Below are 18543 nucleotides of genomic sequence, written 5' to 3' on the forward strand. Positions count from 1 at the left end.
ACATGCTTTAGAGCTCCCTCCGCTTCAGTTATTTAATCCTCAGGTCACATAATAGGTCTGGAGCAGTTATATCACAGTGAAGGGGAACATGTGAAGCTTTCCTGACCCAGGAATAGTAAGGGTCAGAGCAGGACCGCTGCTTCTGTAGTACTCAAACCAATTTCCTCCAGTAAAAAAACAAAGCTATTTCAAAGAATCTCAGATCAAGAGAAAGCTTAGAATGATGTGTACAGAGTACAAGTGAGGAGTTCATAATAGTTGGATCACAAATTGAATATGCTCACCCTAGACGCATTACATTAAAATCATTACAGGTGTCTAACAGGTCAAAATGTCACATTTTATACTTAAAAAAAAATATTTAGGCAAGGCACGAGCACAGATTAAGTTACATTTTTAATGATTAAACGATAAGTTTGGGCAATTAATCTTACCCAACATTTTTTAATGAACCAAACCAGCATAGTTAAAATAGCATTTTCACACAAAAGAGTATGAAAGACTCTATTACCTTTATCCTGCAATACAGGGAATGACTGCGTGGTTTGATGAACCCTTGATGTTAGTCTGAACGTCTGGGGTAGTTATTGACTTTTCACTTTCTCTTTTTATACCAGTTGCATCTATAGCGTGGGATTTAGCAGCTAAGCCAGGGATCAACTTTATGTCTGCTGGCTGCAGAGCAGCTCTTTATCTAATTACTTTCATATCTACTTAATCGTTTGATGTTTTTAAAATTCATTTCAGACGCACCTCTTGCCAAGCTGCCAGTGTATCAAGTTAACATCAATAAGAACAACTCGAAATTCATTTCTAAATTTTCTGCTTACAGATAGTCTCAATGTTAAAATGTTCCAGTTCCGGAAGCTTATATAGTTACATAATTAATTAGGTTGAATAATACACATCTAGCATATTGCAAACTCCAAGAGTTTTAATGAAAAGAACAGGCAAATAAATTGTGACCAGTTTTTCCTTACAAAGGAAAAAGCATTTCTTAATGACCCCACAAATGCAATCAGATCATTTCTTTGCATCAAACTATCTTATCCTTTTATAATTATAACTGTATTAGTTTTAAGAACATAATTTGTAAAATTTCTCTTAATTCCTTAGGCAACTAACTGTGTTTGTATAACAAATACATTTGTTATCTCTGGGTGTATTCATTCAATTTAATTAAACAACCACTAAGGTATCTTTTTCTCCAAAGAAAACGAAGTTTTATTTCCTAATACACGAGACTCTCCATCGCCAATCCTATCCTAAGCCTTTCATACAGTGTAGCATTCAGAATTGTAACTGATATTAAAGTTGTTCTAAAAGCTCAAGGTTTTTTACCTTCCTACCTTTTACCTTCTGGTACCGACAACCAAGAGTCCTATGTTTCGTTAAATTTGTGTGGGCAGCCTCTGTGATGAAAGGTCAATTTTTGTATTAGCAATAAAGAGTTAAAGTGGTTAAAGGCTCAAGGTTTTTTCCCTTCAGGCAAAGGTAAAAAAAACTTCTCTGTGCAGTATCCCCCCCCCCCCCCCACAGCTCCCCCAATTCTTTCCTGAGCCCCATCTCGATCCAGCGATGTGCAGGAGACCCTCGACTCTCTGGGCACTCTCTCACCTCATTGGCTGAGAACAGCAGGAGCCATTGGCTCCCCCTGCTGTCGATCACAGCCAGTGAACCAATAAGGAGAGAATGGGGGTATGGCCGAGCAGTGACTCTGTGTGAATGGACACACAGAACCATGGCTCAGGAACGAGCCTGCTTGGGTGCAAGCTTCTTGCTCTGGGGGCACTCGGCAGAAGGGAGGGACCCAAGAAGAGGAGGATTGGGGCTGCTCTGTGCAAAATCACTGCACAGAGCAGATAAGTATAACATAACATGTTTGACATTTAAAAAAAAATAAATAAATCTGCCATTAATATTACTTTTACTATATACATATATTTACCCAGGAGCTAGGGGCAATAATAGTAGATTGTTAAATATAGCAACACTCGCCTAACAATCTCAGCTTCTGGCCTGGGTCAGCAATAGCTCCTTCATAACAGGACAGGTGCACACCAGACCCTTTGATTCTGGTATGGATTTTAATGGGATACATCACACACACAAAAAAAATGAGGAAATGTGGCCTCCCGGGAACTATGGCTCATATATGGTGGTTCTGCCCGGCACTCTCCTCATTCTGGAAAGATGTATACACTCTATATACATCACTCACTAAATCAAATACTGTACTTAATCCACAACTTGGTTTGCTAGGAGTGGGGCTAAAGGAGTGGCACGTAAGTACCATCCTGTAATTACTCACATCGTAATAGCCGCATGGCTGGCCATTGTCTGCAACTGCAAAAGTACTCATGCAGCCACTTTCCAGCAATTCATATCCTTATTTAATCAACACAGGCATATGGAATATATGCATGCAAAAGCCCATCTCAAGGCAAGGTACGGAAGTACTTTAATCAGTGGGCCTTCTGGCTGAGAGACCCAAGATATAATTTTAACGCTTAGTACTAAATAGTACACCTATACTCTCTAAATGCAGCGCCACACTCCTAGCAAAGTCCTGTAGTAGTGTTATGTTATGCCCATGTAGTCTTATGGTGTATTTCAGCAGTAGTGGCCCTGATATGACCTATCAACCCTTCTCAAGGTACTACCTGCTCTCTTTTCAGAGTGTAATACTGCTTAGGATGGCCCACATCCCCAACGGTTAACCTGCCACAGAATTGTATTTGCCTGTTTTTGTGAACATTGTTCTCTACTTTGTTTCCTCCAGTGCCAATGTATAACTTTGACTTCATCCTATGTAACATTGTTGTACTTCATAAAGAAAATTTCTAAGAAAAAAAAAAAAAAAATGTGAGGTCCTACAAAAAATCTATACCAGATCAAAGGGGCTAGTATGGATTTTAAGGGGGACTACATATATGAAAACAAAAAAAAAATTGTGTGACTTTCCCCTAAAATCTATACCAGGCCCTTAATCCAAGCATGTAGCCTGGTTGGCCAGGAAAGGGAGGGATTAGTGTGTAGCTTCCCCTCCTTCCTGAACAATACTAGGCTACATGCCCTCAACATGGGGGGGGGGGGGGGGGGTGTTGGCTGGTAAAGCACCTTGTCCCCATGTTGATGAGGACAAGGGCTTCTTCCCCACAACCACCGGTCTGTGGATGTGAGGCTTATTGAAATCTGGAAGCCCTCTTTAATAATAAGGGGCCATTTGATACAGACACCCTGTACGTGAATGAGTAGGGGGTACTGATTCACAAAAAAAAGATATAACCTAGAAATAAAGACACCCAAATGTTTGACCAGTCCTTTATAAAAAAAAGTCCCCCAAAAATGTCCCTTGTTGTAAATTATTGTCAATCGTGGTAACCGCCAAAAAACACAGTGCTGCCAATAAATGTCCACCAGTGCTGCCAAAAATCAATTAAAACTGGCACATTATGTACTCTTGGCCTCTTAACTGACCATCATTAAAGCTTGGAGGAAGCAGTTTACTTACTTCTCTGAAAATAAAACCAGGTTGGATGTGTTTTTATATTAATGAACATTTGACAAGCAACATTGCCAAAAACCAAAAGAGGTTCAACGAGATCTGGAATCCTTGGGTTGCCTAACATCACCCTCAACTTCTTCCGTGATGCGTACCCCTCTTTGCCTCCTGTCTCACTAATCTGGTGTAACGGAGGTCCCCCCATGCCAGTCACTCTCTATTTCCTTTCCCTCTCTCCTCCTATAGTATGGACCTTACCCTTTCCTTCCTGTTCTCTCTCCTCAGTCCCCCCCCCTTTTTTTTTCTCTTTCGACACTCCCCTCACTCCCTTTTCCTCCTTTTTTTTCCTCCATTTTGGTCTTCTTGTCCCATACGTATGATGTGACTTTTGATATCAACGCTCTATGTACTGATTTGTTATTCTTCTCATTGATCCGAGATACGCTGCAGCAACAACGTCACATCTTCACTGACCGTTTTACAGTGTCTATTGGATACCAGTTTGCTGTATTGTTGATCCATGTACTTGGCTTAATTTCTCTGTACCCACAATGCGGACTGTTTGATCTGTACCACAAGCTTATACCAAAAATAATAAATACATTGAAATCAAAAAGGCAAAACCTGCCTGTGGGCAGCTGTATGGCCTGATACACCTGGTTCAAGAATGGCAGTGAGGTGCTCTTTGGTGCCAAGGTGTCAGGAGATGACCACAGTAAGTCCACCCTGGGATGTAATACTCCCAACAAAAGCACCCCACCACCTAATCCTCCTGAGAATTGGTGTGTTGCTAGAGAACTGCATGAGATTCAGTGCTGGATCTGCCACCTACTGGGCTTCCAGATTGCAATAGGCCCCTGTTTGAAGACCCCCACAACCACTGGCCAGGGTTGTGGGAAAGAGGCCCTTGCCCTCATCAACATCAGGCCAAGGTGCTGTCAGAAACCATGAACCAGACCGAGACAGAAGTACAGTTAAATCACACTTGTTTATTAATAAATAAGCATAGCCAGAGACCAGTAACCGGATTGGGTAGTCAGTCAAGCCAAGGTTCAGTAACCAGATCGGGTAATCAGCCAGGCCAGAAATCAGGGATCCAAGTGGAGGAACAGCAAGCAGGATAAGGAGCCAGAAGGGATGTCAGCAAGCCAGTCTTTAAACAGGAACGCAGGAGATGGTTTCCTGTGATGTGATCAAAGCGAAGGCAGGAAAGAACTGAACTGGACATCTTTAAGTAGGCGGGACTGACAAGCAGATCCACAACAGCTGGTTAACTGTGGAGAGAGAAAAGAGCTGGCAATTAACTGACAGCTGAGCGGCCAGCTCAGAGAAGGAAGGGCTGAGCCAGCCCTGACAGGTGCTTTGCTAAGGGCATGTGGCCTGGTATGGTTCAGAATAAGAGGGGGGGGTCACATGCTGAGCCCCCTTTTCCTGCATGCTTGGATTAGAGTTTGGTATGATTTTCAGGGGAACCTCATGCTTTTTTTATGTTTGTTTTTTTTCATTCTTGCTGTAAGATTTGCTACAGCAAAAGTGACATTTACAAAGAAAAAAGATAATACAATTTGAATTGCCAGAAAATTACAAAATTACATTTATTGTCAACTTCTTTAAAATACATAACAAACCTTTGGAGGGGTCTGTGTGCTGTTTTTATTTGAAAGAGAAGTAAAGAATTTTTTTTTCCACCCAATAATACCTACCTAGGTGGATGCAGCATTGGTCCGATGCTGCATCTGTCCCCTGGCACCTCTACACTAAGAACCGAACGATCGAATACCACCGATCACTTGGTTCTGACAGCTCTCTGAACAGAGAGCTGCTGACTGTCAATCAGCAGCTCTCCGCTCTTCCTCCTTCTCACTCACTGGAGTGCTGAGCTGTGGAGGGGCGGGGAGCAGCCATCTCTGGCTCTCAGCGGCTCGCTGAGAGGCTGAGCGGGATGTCAGTCCAGGCACCTGGCAGATCCAGACTCCCAATTCTGGATGACATGGTGCCTGGACTGATTTCTGTGATGTCAGCAAAGAGCGGACTTGCAAAACGAATTTCACTCCTGTGATTCATAGGAAAAGTACAGCCAAACAAGCTTTGGCTATACTTCTCCTTTAAAGGAAGCTGTTGATGAGATGTCATTTTCTGGCAACTTAAAACACTTTTTCCTTTGTAAATGCCAGTGCTGCAGCAGTACTTTCTGTACCTCAGGCACCCCCCCCCCCCCCCCCGGCATGTCATTTAATGAAATTGGGCGTTTTGGATTGGTATATATTTTCCAGGGCAGTGTCCACATGGGTTTTGCAACAGTTTTGTTTGCCCAGGGTATACTGGGAAATACAGGACCGGGGGGCACACGTGATGCCCATAGTCAGAGAGCATTTCCAGGCTACTTAAGAGACTTAGATAGAGCTGCACCCCAACTTGGTATACCAAAGTCAGAGCATTTCAGTGATGATTTAGCTCTTATTTTGCCAATTGTTGAGAACAGGGACCCTTTGAGATATTATAAAGGGTAGGAAATGTTAAATATAAAGCCTATCATCCCACAAAGAGAAGCCCTACCAAATCTATCATGTTAACCAGATCAAACACTGGAAGGAAGCCCTGAAGTGTGTGCAGATGTAGAAGCCACTTTGTGAATGCCTGTAATAATTAATTAATGTCCATAGTTCTCATATAAAGTCAGTTTCAAACCATTTTAGGTTATACCTGTCAAACTCAAGTAATCAAGTATTTCTGACACTGATTTTGAAAATGAGTCGTTCACACTGGCCCTTTTTGCAGGTATAAACAAATGGCCTCTTTTGCAGGTATAGCTATGGAAAACATTAAAAATAAGTGCCTATACTGTTTATAATCCAGTATCACACTGCCTCAGCCTGCTCTTCACATGCACAGTTGCTCTCTATTTTTGGCACTGTGCAAAAAATGAGGTCCATCTGCTGACAGCCTGAAGATTTACTGCTGCTATGGGGCTCTTGGATTCAGCAAAATGGCAGCCTCCAGCAAGAAGAAACAGGAACAATGCTAGAGGCATTTTACAATGCACACTAATTTTGGTAGCAGAATTATTAATGTCTAATGTATGTTCCTTGCTAAAGAACATTATTTATCTAATGTATCCAAACACTTTAAATATGAACACGGTGGAAATATGGCATCTTTTTCCTTTTTACGTTTGGAAAGGGTTAAACCATTCTCTCGCAGTGGGTATATTTGCCTTAAACTGCTGTTACATCAGGTTTGGTGGATATTTAATTTTCAAATGAGAGTGCCCCAGGGAATGAATCACCGCTACGATGTAGATCTGTTTCTTAAGTTGTTCTTATCCAGTCGATCGTTATCTGTATATATCACATTATATATGTATTTTTAGTAAATCTTTTTATATACAGTATCTCACAAAAGTAAGTACACCCCTCACATTTTTGTAAATATTTTATTATATCTTTTCATGTGACAACACTGAAGAAATTACACTTTGCTACAATGTAAAGCAGTGAGTGTACAGCTTATATAACAGTGTAAATTTGCTGTCCCCTCAAAATAACTCAACACACAGCCATTAATGTCTAAACCACTGGCAACAAATGTGACTACACCCCTAAGTGAAAATGTCCAAATTGGGCCCAAAGTGTCAATATTTTTTGTGGCCACCATTATTTTTCAGCATTGCCTTAACCCTCTTGAGCATGGAGTTCACCAGAGCTTCATAGGTTGCCACTGGAGTCCTCTTCCACTCCTCTATGACGACATCGTGGAGCTGGTGGATGTTAGAGACCTTGTACCCCTCCACCTTCCATTTGAGTACGCCCTACAGATGTTCAATAGGGTTTAGGTCTGGAGACATGCTTGGCCAGTCCATCACCTTTACTCTCAGTTTCTTTAGCAAGGCAGTGGTCGTCTTGGGGGTGTGTTTGGAGTCATTATCATGTTGGAATATTGCCCTGCGGCCCAGTCTCCGAAGGGAGGGGATCATGCTCTGCTTCAGTATGTCACAGTACATGTTGGCATTCATGGTTCCCTCAATGAACTGTAGCTCCCTAGTTCCGGCAGCACTCATGCAACCCCAGACCATGACACTCCCACCACCACGCTTGACTGTAGGCAAGACACACTTGTCTTTGTACTCCTCACCTGGTTGCCACTACACACGCTTGACACTATCTGAACCAAATAAGTTTATCTTGGTCTCATCAGATCACAGGACACGGTTCCAGTAATCCATGTCCTTAGTCTGCTTGTCTTCAGTAAACTGTTTGCAGACTTTCTTGTGTATCATCTTTAAAAGAGGCTTCCTTCTGAGATGACAGCCATGCAGACTCATTTGATGGAGTGTGTTACGTATGGTCTGAGCACTGACAGGCTGACCCCCCACCCCTTCAACTGCTGCAGCAATGTTGGCAGCACGCATATGTCTATTTCTCAAAGACAACTTCTGGATATGATGCTGAGCACGTGCACTCAAGTTCTTTGGTCAAACATTGCGAGGCCTTTTCTGAGTGGAACCAGCCCTGTTAAACCGCTGTATTGTTTTGGTCACCGTGCTGCAGCTCAGTTTCAGGGTCTTGGCAATCTTCTTACAGCCTAGGCCATCTTTATGTAGTGCAACAATTCTTGTTTTCAGATCCTCAGAGACTTCCTCAGAGGTCCTATGTTGAACTTCCAGTGACCAGTATGAAAGAGTGAGAGCGATGACACCAAATTTAACACACCCGCTCCCCATTCACACCTGAGACCTTGTAACACTAATGAGTCACATGACACCGGGGTGAGAAAATGGCTAATTGGGCCCAATTTGGACATTTTCACTTAGGGGTGTACTCACTTTTGTTGCCAGTGGTTTAGACATTAATGGCTGTATACTGAGTTTTTTTGAGGGGACAGCAAATTTACACTGTTATACAAGCTGTACACTCACTACTTTACATTGTAGAAAAGTGTAATTTCTTCAGTGGCGTCACATGAAAAGATATAATAAAATATTTACAAAAATGTGAGGGGTGTACTCACTTTTGTGAGATACTGTATATATATATATATTGTTATACCCTTCTCTTTTATTACATATGTATTGGGATAAGACTATTTGTTCTACTAGGTGTTGTACATAGGTAATACTTCCTATCATCCTTCTGCCAGCATCACACCTGCTGACACTTTATGAATGATCATTGATTGTTTAACCGCTTGCCGACCGCCGCATGAACATTTACGTCGGGAGAATGGCACGGACAGGCAAATGGGCGTACAGGTACATCCCTTTAAATTTGACGCTGTGTGGTCGCGTGCACACTGCCGGCGGGATACGCGTGACCCTGCCATGAGCTCCGTGAGTGTGATCGTGGGTCCCGTGGACAGATACCCGTGATCATCTCACGGAGAGGAAGAACGGGGAAATGCTGATGTAAACAAGCGTTTTCCCCGTTCTGCCTAATAATACTTGAGGATTATGGAGTTGCCAGCTGTCTTTTTCCTTTGACTGTATTGTCTTTTGGTGGATGGGAGGAAACCACAGCTTCAGCACCCAGATTGCAACTTCCAGTTTGCATTTGAATTTCCACTGGTCTGAGTGTTGCATCTTTTTGATTTAATTATTTTTATTAAGTTGTTATGGGAAAAGTTTTGCTTTAATGTACCTAATTTTGCTTTTGAGGGAGGCTTACTTCCATTTTCCATAAATGAAGCAGTGATTGTGGTGATCTCCAAACCAGGAAAAGACTTGTTACAACCAGACCCCTATTGCCCAATCTCTCCTCGCCTCCAATGTAAACATCTTGGAACACGCCCCAGCAAACAGACTGGCCAAGGCCTCTTGCACACTGCAGCTTGAAAAAGCTCAGTACAGCTTTTTTTTTTTTTACTGAGCTAAAATACAGCTCATTAATTATAATGTGCCTACGCACACAGGTGTGTAAACAAGTGCCGTGCATTCTTCAGTAAAAAAAGAAAATAGAAAAATCTGCATTTTTGGTCAGTAATTTATGCCTAATGCGCACAAATGTGCGGAACTGCACACTTATGCCGCGTACACACGGTCGGGAAATGTTCGATGGGAACTTATTGTCGGAATTGTAGGCTCCATCGGATTTTTTCAGTCGGAATTTCCGACAAACAAAATTTGAGATCTGGATCTCAAATTTTCCTACAACAAAATCCGTTGTCCTAAATTCCGATCGTGTGTACACAATTCCGACGCACAAAGTTCCATGCATGCTCGGAATCAAGCAGAAGAGCCGCACTGGCTATTGAACTTAATTTTTCTCGGCTCGTCGTACGTGTTGTACGTCACCGCGTTCTTGACGTTCGGAATTTCCGACAAGATTTGTGTGACCGTATGTATGCAAGACAAGTTTGAGCCAACATCTGTCGGAAAAAAAACATGGATTTTGTTGTTGGAATGTGCGATCGTGTGTACGAGGCATTACATACTGTGCAGAACAAGAACACGAGAATAAGTTTGCGTGCATTTGCGTGAAAATGCGTGCAAAATTGCGCAGATTTACGCACACAAAAATGTGCGAAAATGCATACAAAAAAAAAGTCTGAAAAAGTAGATGCTCAAACAGCAGTATTGTGTGCTCCTGCGTGAAATTTTGTGCGTCGGAATTGTGTAAACACGATCGGAATTTCCGACAATGAATTTTGTTGTCGGAAAATTTGAGAACCAGCTCTCAAATTTTGTTGGTCGGAAATTCCAACAAAAAATGTCAGATGGAGCCTACACACGGTCGAAATTTCCGACAACAAGCTCACATAGAATATTTCCTGACCGTGTGTATGCGGCATAAGTGCGCAGTTCCGCACATTTGTGCGCACAAAAATGTGCGAAAATACAAATGCATACAAAAAATGCAAATGCATACCAAAAAAAGTCTGAAAAAGTAGATGCTCAAACAGGAGTATTGTGTGCAAGAGTCCTTAATTCAATCTGGTATTAAAATACTAGATCCACAGCAACTAATATCAGACACATTTTTTTCAATCTTCAGATTTCATCCGACAAAGTTATTTTATCATTGGACGCTGCCAAAACCCTTGACAGCATAAAATTGCAGTACTTATGGGAAGTATTTACTGCCTTTGGGCTGGGGCGACACTTTATTAGATAGATTCAGATTTTATACTCAGCCTTCAAAGCATGTGTGCGAATTAATAATGCAATATCTGAACCCTTTGCACTTCATTGGGGTACAAGACAGGGGCGTCCACTATCACTGTTCCTGTTTGCACTGACAGTGGAAGAAATTACAGAAGCTATCAGACAACCCCCCCTTAATAAAGGGATTTAAAAGAGGAGAAAGAGAGTAAAAGGTCATGTTATAGTTAGATAATGCCCTTTTTTTTCTTGGGAATACCAACACCTTCTTGACTTCCTAAATGTCCTTAAACACACATTTTTGTTCCATTTATGGATTATTTATAAGCTGGGATAGATCTGTTTTACTACCCCTTGACCTCATCCTAGAAGAGCTACCACGTCCTCACAGATTGGAATAGTAGAGTCGTTGAAATATCCGGGGGCCATGATTTCTCCTAAACCAGCACATTATATTAAATGTAAAAGCTATGATAGCCAGCCCGCCTTTCGGCCTGTCTCCGCCCCCAACCCTACGCCTCTTCCAACAGGCTACTATCCCATCTTCCCCTTGGGCTTTGGGCTGCCCCCGCCTTACGGGTTGGCCCACAGCCAAGCCACGCCCCTGTTTGATTGCGTCGGATGACCGCCGCTCTCCCATGCATCTAGAGCAGTGTTTCTCAACTCCAGTCCTCAAGGCGCCCCAACAGGTCATGTTTTTATCTTTTCCATTATTCTGAACAGGTGATTTGATCAGTTTCACTGCCTTAGTAATTACCACAGCTGTTCATCTGAGGGAAATCCTGAAAACATGACCCGTTGGGGCGCCTTGAGGACTGGAGTTGAGAAACACTGATCTAGAGGACGCTAGGCGTTATGGGAGTTGTAGGCATACTGCGGTGGTAAGTGCGCAGGCACATGGGCCGCTTTTTGTCCGCTCCTGATTGGTGAAATCCTTTTGCAAATCAGGTGGGGGGCTTTAAATATGCCAGCAATTTGTCTGTTGTTGCAGACTCACCGGGACGCTGTGTAAGCTGAAGTTACTGCACAGGTAAATTTGCTTTTCACGTGACCACATTAATGGCATATGTGGGGATAACTGATCCCAATATCACTTACTATTATGTTTGTTCACTGGAGGCTGTTTGTTTGTGTCCATTAGGCTCATGCACTTTATCTGATGCGGATATGTTGTGCACTTACTCCAGTTTGTGTTTCAACCTGAAGCTATCACGCTGTTTTTGATTACCCTTTCATTGCGGTTTGGCTTCTTAATTTTCCTCTGCAGGTAGGATTCTTTAATTAAGCCCGTTTAAGAACTTTTGCTGCACAACATGAACATCCTTTATCACTGGTAATCTACATTTACTATCTTTCTAATTTTTATCTAGTACAGCCAGCCTATATATCAAGAAATTTGTTCAAATCGATCAATTACCATTGATCCCTTCAGCATCCTGGTCACTTATTAGTATACCTTGTACTTGGTAAGTATCTAGGACTGTTTTGTCCTCCTTTCTATTATAAACAGCTGAGCTTTTTTAGCCTTATACGTCTGTATTTTTACAGCTATTTCCAAGGTTCTTTTTATAAAGCCCCCTGCAGCCACATTACTAGGTGGTGAAGGATGACCCTCACATTGGACGTTGTCCATCTGGCCCCCTGGGGTTCTGTGGGTATGTTGTGACAATCTTTGATTGATGTTACCTCCATCTTGATTGGGATTATTTGGTTGGGGGAGACCATACTAATCTCCTTCACAGTCGCTTGAGTAGTATGCATAATGTTGTTTATTTTCTTTTTTTTTTTTATTATATTATACTAATTTAAGATTCTCTTTCTGTAGAACCACAACCTATCATATCCCTGAGGAAGTCAATGTTTTGGTGAAACTAGTAGGAATAATTTGTTTATTGCCATCCATCGGTTGTATTTATCTGCCTATGCTCCATTTTTGTACTTTATTCCGATTGTGTGTATGCGGCATTAGTGTGTACCAGGATTATTACTATAGGAATAAGTGTACAATTCCCCATTCTCAGATTGCTACAAAATTGTATAGAAATGAAACTTCTTATGAGGTATGAAGGCTAACATTTGTATACCCACTATGGAATAATACCTACTATGAATAACTTCATTAGCTGCATAGTTTTGATCTGTGGTATAAGCAGGTAATCCAATATACAGTATCCACCAACTGCACGCCAATAATTTTCTCAAATCCTTTCAAACACTACAGATGGAATGACCCCACCTGAAACAAAAATTATATCAATACCCACAGCTAAGACATGCTTGCAATATGCTATATACATTAACCAAATCCCCACCTCTCTAATTACTTCTTTAGCCATCAACATAACAAAAAAGGCCCTAATATGATATCTATATGCTTCTCTTCGTCAAGAATAATCTGACAAAACACCCCTGCCATGCAAGACAGCATGGGAAAAATATTTGGGTGTATTCCAGAGGACAGGTGGCACACTGTGTTGGCAGCGGTATCTATAGTATCCCTTTCAACTACCCAATGACTGATTCAATTATTTATCTTATACAGTTTATTGCATCTCACAGAAATTGTAAAAGCAGGGTCATAGAGACACCCCAAACTGCATCAGGTGCCATAATGATAACAAAGATCTTATTAATATGTTATGGAGATGCCCTAAGCTATTTCACTATTGGGAAACAGTTATTACCACCATTAATAATACCTTTCATGTTGCAATACTATTGGACCCATTTGTCTGTATACTTAAGCTGGCCATATTATGCAATCACTTGATCCCCCCATTAACACAGTCAGTGTTAATGGGGAATCCCTCCTGCGGAGCTATTGTGTTCTTCTGGCGGGGGGGGCTGCCCCTGCAGGAAGAATACAGTGATTGCTGCTAACGGCTATAGCTGCTGGCAATAGTCGCATGCTAGAAATCCAACATGCTGGTTGTACCCAAGTCGATGGATCAACTTAAGTACAATCAGCCTGTACATAGATGGATCGAATCTGGGCCAGCCCCTACTGAACCGGTCGAGATTCGATCCATCTATGGCCGGCTTTCATCTTCTAGACAAGGGGGCTTTCCTACAGGAGGTATATGCTGGTATTCTTTATAGCTCGCAAACGAACTGCTCTAAATTTATTGTCTGCCCATCCACTCACAATCATAGAATAAAAAATCAGGTTAAAGTGATATTACAGGCAATTCTTTTTTTTAAAGATACCAAACATGTCATACTTACCTGCTCTATGCAGTGGTTTTGCACAGAGCAGTCCCGATCTTCCTCTTCTTAGGTCCCCCATCAGAGCTCCTGGCCCCTCCCTCCTGCCCCTAGGGAAAGCAGCTTGAATTGGGAGCACCCAAGCAGGCTCGCTCCCAAGCTGCTCCTCTGCGTGTTCATTCACACACAGAGCTGCCGCTCGGCCCCGCCTCCTCTCTCTCCCCAATGGCTCACTGGCTGTGATTAACAGCAGTGGGAGCCAATGGCTCTCACTGCTGTCTCAGCCAATGAGGAGGAAGAGTTCTCTAAAAGCCGAGGCTCTCATGCACATCGCTGGATCGCGATGGGGCTCAGGTAAGTATTAGGGGGGCTTCTGCACAGAGAAGGTTTTTACCTTCATGCATAGAATGCATGAAGGTATAAAACCTTGAGCCTTTAGAACCACTTTAACTCTTTATTACTAATACAAAAATTAACCTTTCATCACAGAAGCTGTCCACACAAATTTAACAAAACATAGGACCCTTGGGTGGCGGTACTGGGGTTAGCACCTCTAAGATAAATTTCAGATAGACTGTTACACTAACTTGGTCAGACGAAAATTGTGAACTCACTCTCAGCAGAGATTAATAAAAGTTATTCGAGTCCATATAATTGGATTTCTGTGACAATGTTACTTACCCTCCCACATCATGTGTGTGCTTACGTACATGAATACACTGTATGTGAACGGAAAGGTGTTTGTTTGCATATCAAACTGTACACTGTAGTTGACCAGAAATGTTAATTTATGTTTGTTTATTTCTGTTTATCTGGCAGCTTTATATAAAAATGTTGTAATAATTCACAAGAACTAATTCTGCAATTAAGGATTAGGCTAGGATTTATACATCACGACTTAGGAATCTGCTCCCACCAGGGGCAGAGTGGCCAACTAGAACCAAGTGTAGCAGCTGGGCGGATGGTGGCAAAAGCCACAGAGTGGACACAGAGACATGCCCAGCTGCTCGTTTAGCAGTGGTGATGTGAGCCCTGAAAAGGGCCGAGGTGCAGAGTCTAAAATGATGCCTAGTATTCACCAGAGCTCCCAGAGGTGGAGATGTTGTGCTGCAGATGATATCCGACTTGCGGTCTGAGCAAGCTGCAACTAAGAGCAGTTGAAGCAGCACTAAGGCACTGGACTCATCAGACAGCAGGGTACAGAGAAAAACAACCAGAGAGCATAGGAAGACACTGGGAGGGCATTCACGTAAAGGTAGCTTTAATTCACAGCAGAAACAGACTGGTGCAGAGAAACAAATAACACAGTGAGGTGCAAAGAGAGACACAGAGGTGAAGGAAGACAGAATGCAGATATAAGTGCACGGTGTGACAAGAGCAGGATACAGGCAGAGGGATACAAGGCTTGAACCAAGCTGGGGCACACTGGGAGCAGGTAGGAAACAAGCTGGGACACTATGGGTCTGAGCAAGGTAGGAAATAAGCTGGGAAACACTGGGAGCAAGGTAGGAAACAAGCTGGGATCCTATGGGTGTGAGCAAGGTAGGAAATAAGCTGGGACACACAGGGAGCAAGGTGGGAAAAAAGCTGGGACCCCATGGGTGTGAGCAAGATAGGAAATAAGCTGGGGCACACTGTGAGCAAGGTAGGAAACAACCTGGGACGCTATGGGTGTGTGCAAGGTAGGAAATAAGTTGGGGCACACTGCGAGCAAGGTAGAAAAAAGCTGGGACGCTATGGGTGTGAGCAAGGTAGGAAATAAGCTGGGACACACTCTGAGCAAGGTAGGAAACAAGCTGGGACCCTATGGGTGTGAGCAAGGTAGGAAATAAGCTGGGACACACAGGGAGCAAGGTGGGAAAAAAGCTGGGACCCTATGGGTGTGAGCAAGGTAGGAAATAAGCTGGGACACACTCTGAGCAAGGTAGGAAACAAGCTGGGACCCTATGGGTGTGTGCAAGGTAGGAAATAAGCTGGGGCACACTCTGAGCAAGGTAGGAAACAAGCTGGGACCTTATGGGTGTGTGCAAGGTAGGAAATAAGCTGGAGCACACTATGAGCAAGGTAGGAAACAAGCTGGGACCCTATGGGTGTGTGCAAGGTAGGAAAAAAGCTGGGGCACACTGCGAGCAAGGTAGGAAACAAGCTGGGACCCTATGGGTGTGAGCATAGTAGGAAATAAGCTGGGACAAACTGGGAGCAAGGTAGAAAACAAGCTGGGACCCTATGGGTGTGAGCAAGGTAGGAAATAAGTTGGGACACACAGGGAGCAAGGTAGAAAACAAGCTAGGACCCTATAGATGTGAGCAAGGTAGGAAATAATCTGGGACACACTGGGAGCAAGGTAGAAAACAAGCCGGGACCCTATGGGTGTGAGCAAGGTAGGAAATAAGCTGGGGCACACTGGGAGCAAGGTAGAAAACAAGCTGGGACCCTATGGGTGTGAGCAAGGTAGGAAATAAGCTGGGACACACTGGGAGCAAGGTAGAAAACAAGCTGGGACCCTATGGGTGTGAGCAAGGTAGGAAATAAGCTGGAGCACACTGGGAGCAAGGTAGGAAACAATCTGAGAAACACCAGGAGCAAAGCTGGAAATAAACTGGGACACACTGTGAGCAGGGCTGGAAACAAGCTGGGGGAAATAGGAACACAGGGGATCACAAGAGGCACAGAAAAACACTCAAGGAGAATGCAGGAGGGGTCCAGCTACTAGTGTGTGGAACACTGAGCAACCCACATGCTAGCCCTTTAAGACAATGCTCCATCTGTGCTTGGCCGGTACCTGGCGGCTCCATACAGAAAGAACAGGTGCTGGAGCATGGAGGTGGAGAGTGTGAAAATATATAACATGTAAAACATGAGAAGACTGCCTGTTGTTGTTTGTTTTCATTCTTGAATAACAAAAAAACTGTTAATAAAAAATAAATAAAGAGGAGTTCCAATCAAAAGTGGAACTTCCGCTTATCCAATGGAAAAAACCCACAATAATTGTTGCGCTAAGGTGCTCGGATAAGGGTCTGGTATGGATTTTGGGGGGACCCCCACACCGTTTTTCGACATAGGGGGTCCCCCCTAAAATCCATACCAGACCCAAGGACCTGGTATGCTCTTGGAGGGGGAACCCATGCTGTTTTTTTATTTAAAATTTGGTGTGGAGTTCCCCCTCAAGATTCATACCAAACACAGTGACTGGTATTGGCGGGGATCCAAGTCAGATCCCTGTTCATTGAAAGTTGGACGTATGTCAGCTTCAAGTCGCAGGGCAAAGTCGGATCCAAAGTAGGACGGCTGTCGTGCTGCACCAGTGTGAACCCGGCTGACAAGCCAGAAAAGTACAAATACCCCCCAGTTTACACCTTTTTAGAAAGTAGACATTCCAAGATATTTAGTAAGAGGAATGGTGAGTTTTTTGAAGTTGTACTTTTTTCTCACAATTCTTTTCAAAATTAAGATTTTTTTCTTCTTTTTTTTTCACATAGATATCATAATAACAAGTGATGGGCACTGTAGTGACATGGATGTGGCACAGATGAGCACTGATGTGACACGGATGAGCACTGATGTGGCATGGATGAGCACTGATGTGGCACGGATATGGCACTGATGAGAACTGATGTGGCCCTGAGAGAACTGATGTGGAATGGATGAGCACTGATGTGGCATGGATGAGCACTGATGTGGCAAGGATGAGCACTGATGTGGCATTGATGTGGCACGCATGAGAACTGATATGGCATGGATGTGGCACAGATGAGCACTGATGTGGCACGGATGAGAACTGATGTGGCATGGATGAGCACTGATGTGGCATGAATGTGCCACAGATGAGAACTGACGTGGCATGGATGTGGCACGGATGAGCACTGATGTGGCATGGATGAGCACTGATGTGGCATGGATGTGGCATGGATGTGGCACAGATGATCACTGATGTGGCACGGATGATCACTGATGTGGCATGGATGTGGCACGATTGATCACTGATGGGGCATGGATGAGCACTGATGTGGCACGGATGTAGCATGGATGAGAACTGATGTGGCATGGATGTGGCACAGATAATCACTGATGTGGCATGGATGATCACTGATGTGGCATGGATAAGCCATGGATGGGGATGGATGAGCCAGGGATGGAGCATGGATGAGCATGAATGTGGATGGATGAGACAGGGATGGAGCATGAATGTGGATGGATGAGCCAGGGATGAAGCATGGATGAGCATTAATGTGGATGGATGAGCCAGGGATGGAGCATGAATGTGGATGGATGAGCCAGGGATGGAGCATGGATGAGCATGAATGTGGATGGATGAGCAGGGATGGAGCATGAATGTGGATAGATGAGTCAGGGATGGAGCATGAATGAGGATGGATGAGCCAGGGATGGAACATGGATGAGCATGAGTGTGGTTGGATAAGCCAGGGGCGGAGCATGGATGAGCATGAATGTGGATGGATGAGCAGGGATGGAGCAAGAACGTGGATGGATGAGCCAGGACTGGAGCATGAATGAGGATGGATGAGCCAGGTATGTAGCATGGATGAGCATGAATGCGGATGGATGAGCCAGGGATGGAGCATGAATGAGGATGGATGAGCCAGGGATGGAACATGGATGAGCATGAGTGTGGTTGGATAAGCCAGGGACGGAGCATGGATGTGGATGGATGAGCTAGGGATGGAGCATGGATGTGGATGGATGAGCCACGGATGGAGCATGGATGAGCATGAATGTGGAT

General features: G+C 43.6%; 1 protein-coding gene across 2 annotated transcripts in view; it reads right to left on the reverse strand.

Moving 5' to 3' along the window:
- CGA (glycoprotein hormones, alpha polypeptide) overlaps positions 1-18543 on the reverse strand; it is a 54079-nt gene that overhangs the window by 15320 nt on the left and 20216 nt on the right. The window contains exon 1 of one of the 2 annotated variants that reach the window (XM_073629121.1): positions 512-608. The exons of the other annotated variant lie outside the window; for it this stretch is intronic. The gene's annotated coding sequence lies outside the window, so the exon portion shown is untranslated. Of the gene's footprint in view, positions 1-511; positions 609-18543 lie in introns of those variants that run through there. 2 annotated transcript variants of the gene reach the window in all.

Source organism: Aquarana catesbeiana, linkage group LG04, assembly GCF_042186555.1.
Source record: "Aquarana catesbeiana isolate 2022-GZ linkage group LG04, ASM4218655v1, whole genome shotgun sequence".
NCBI classification, from domain to species: Eukaryota; Metazoa; Chordata; class Amphibia; order Anura; family Ranidae; genus Aquarana; species Aquarana catesbeiana.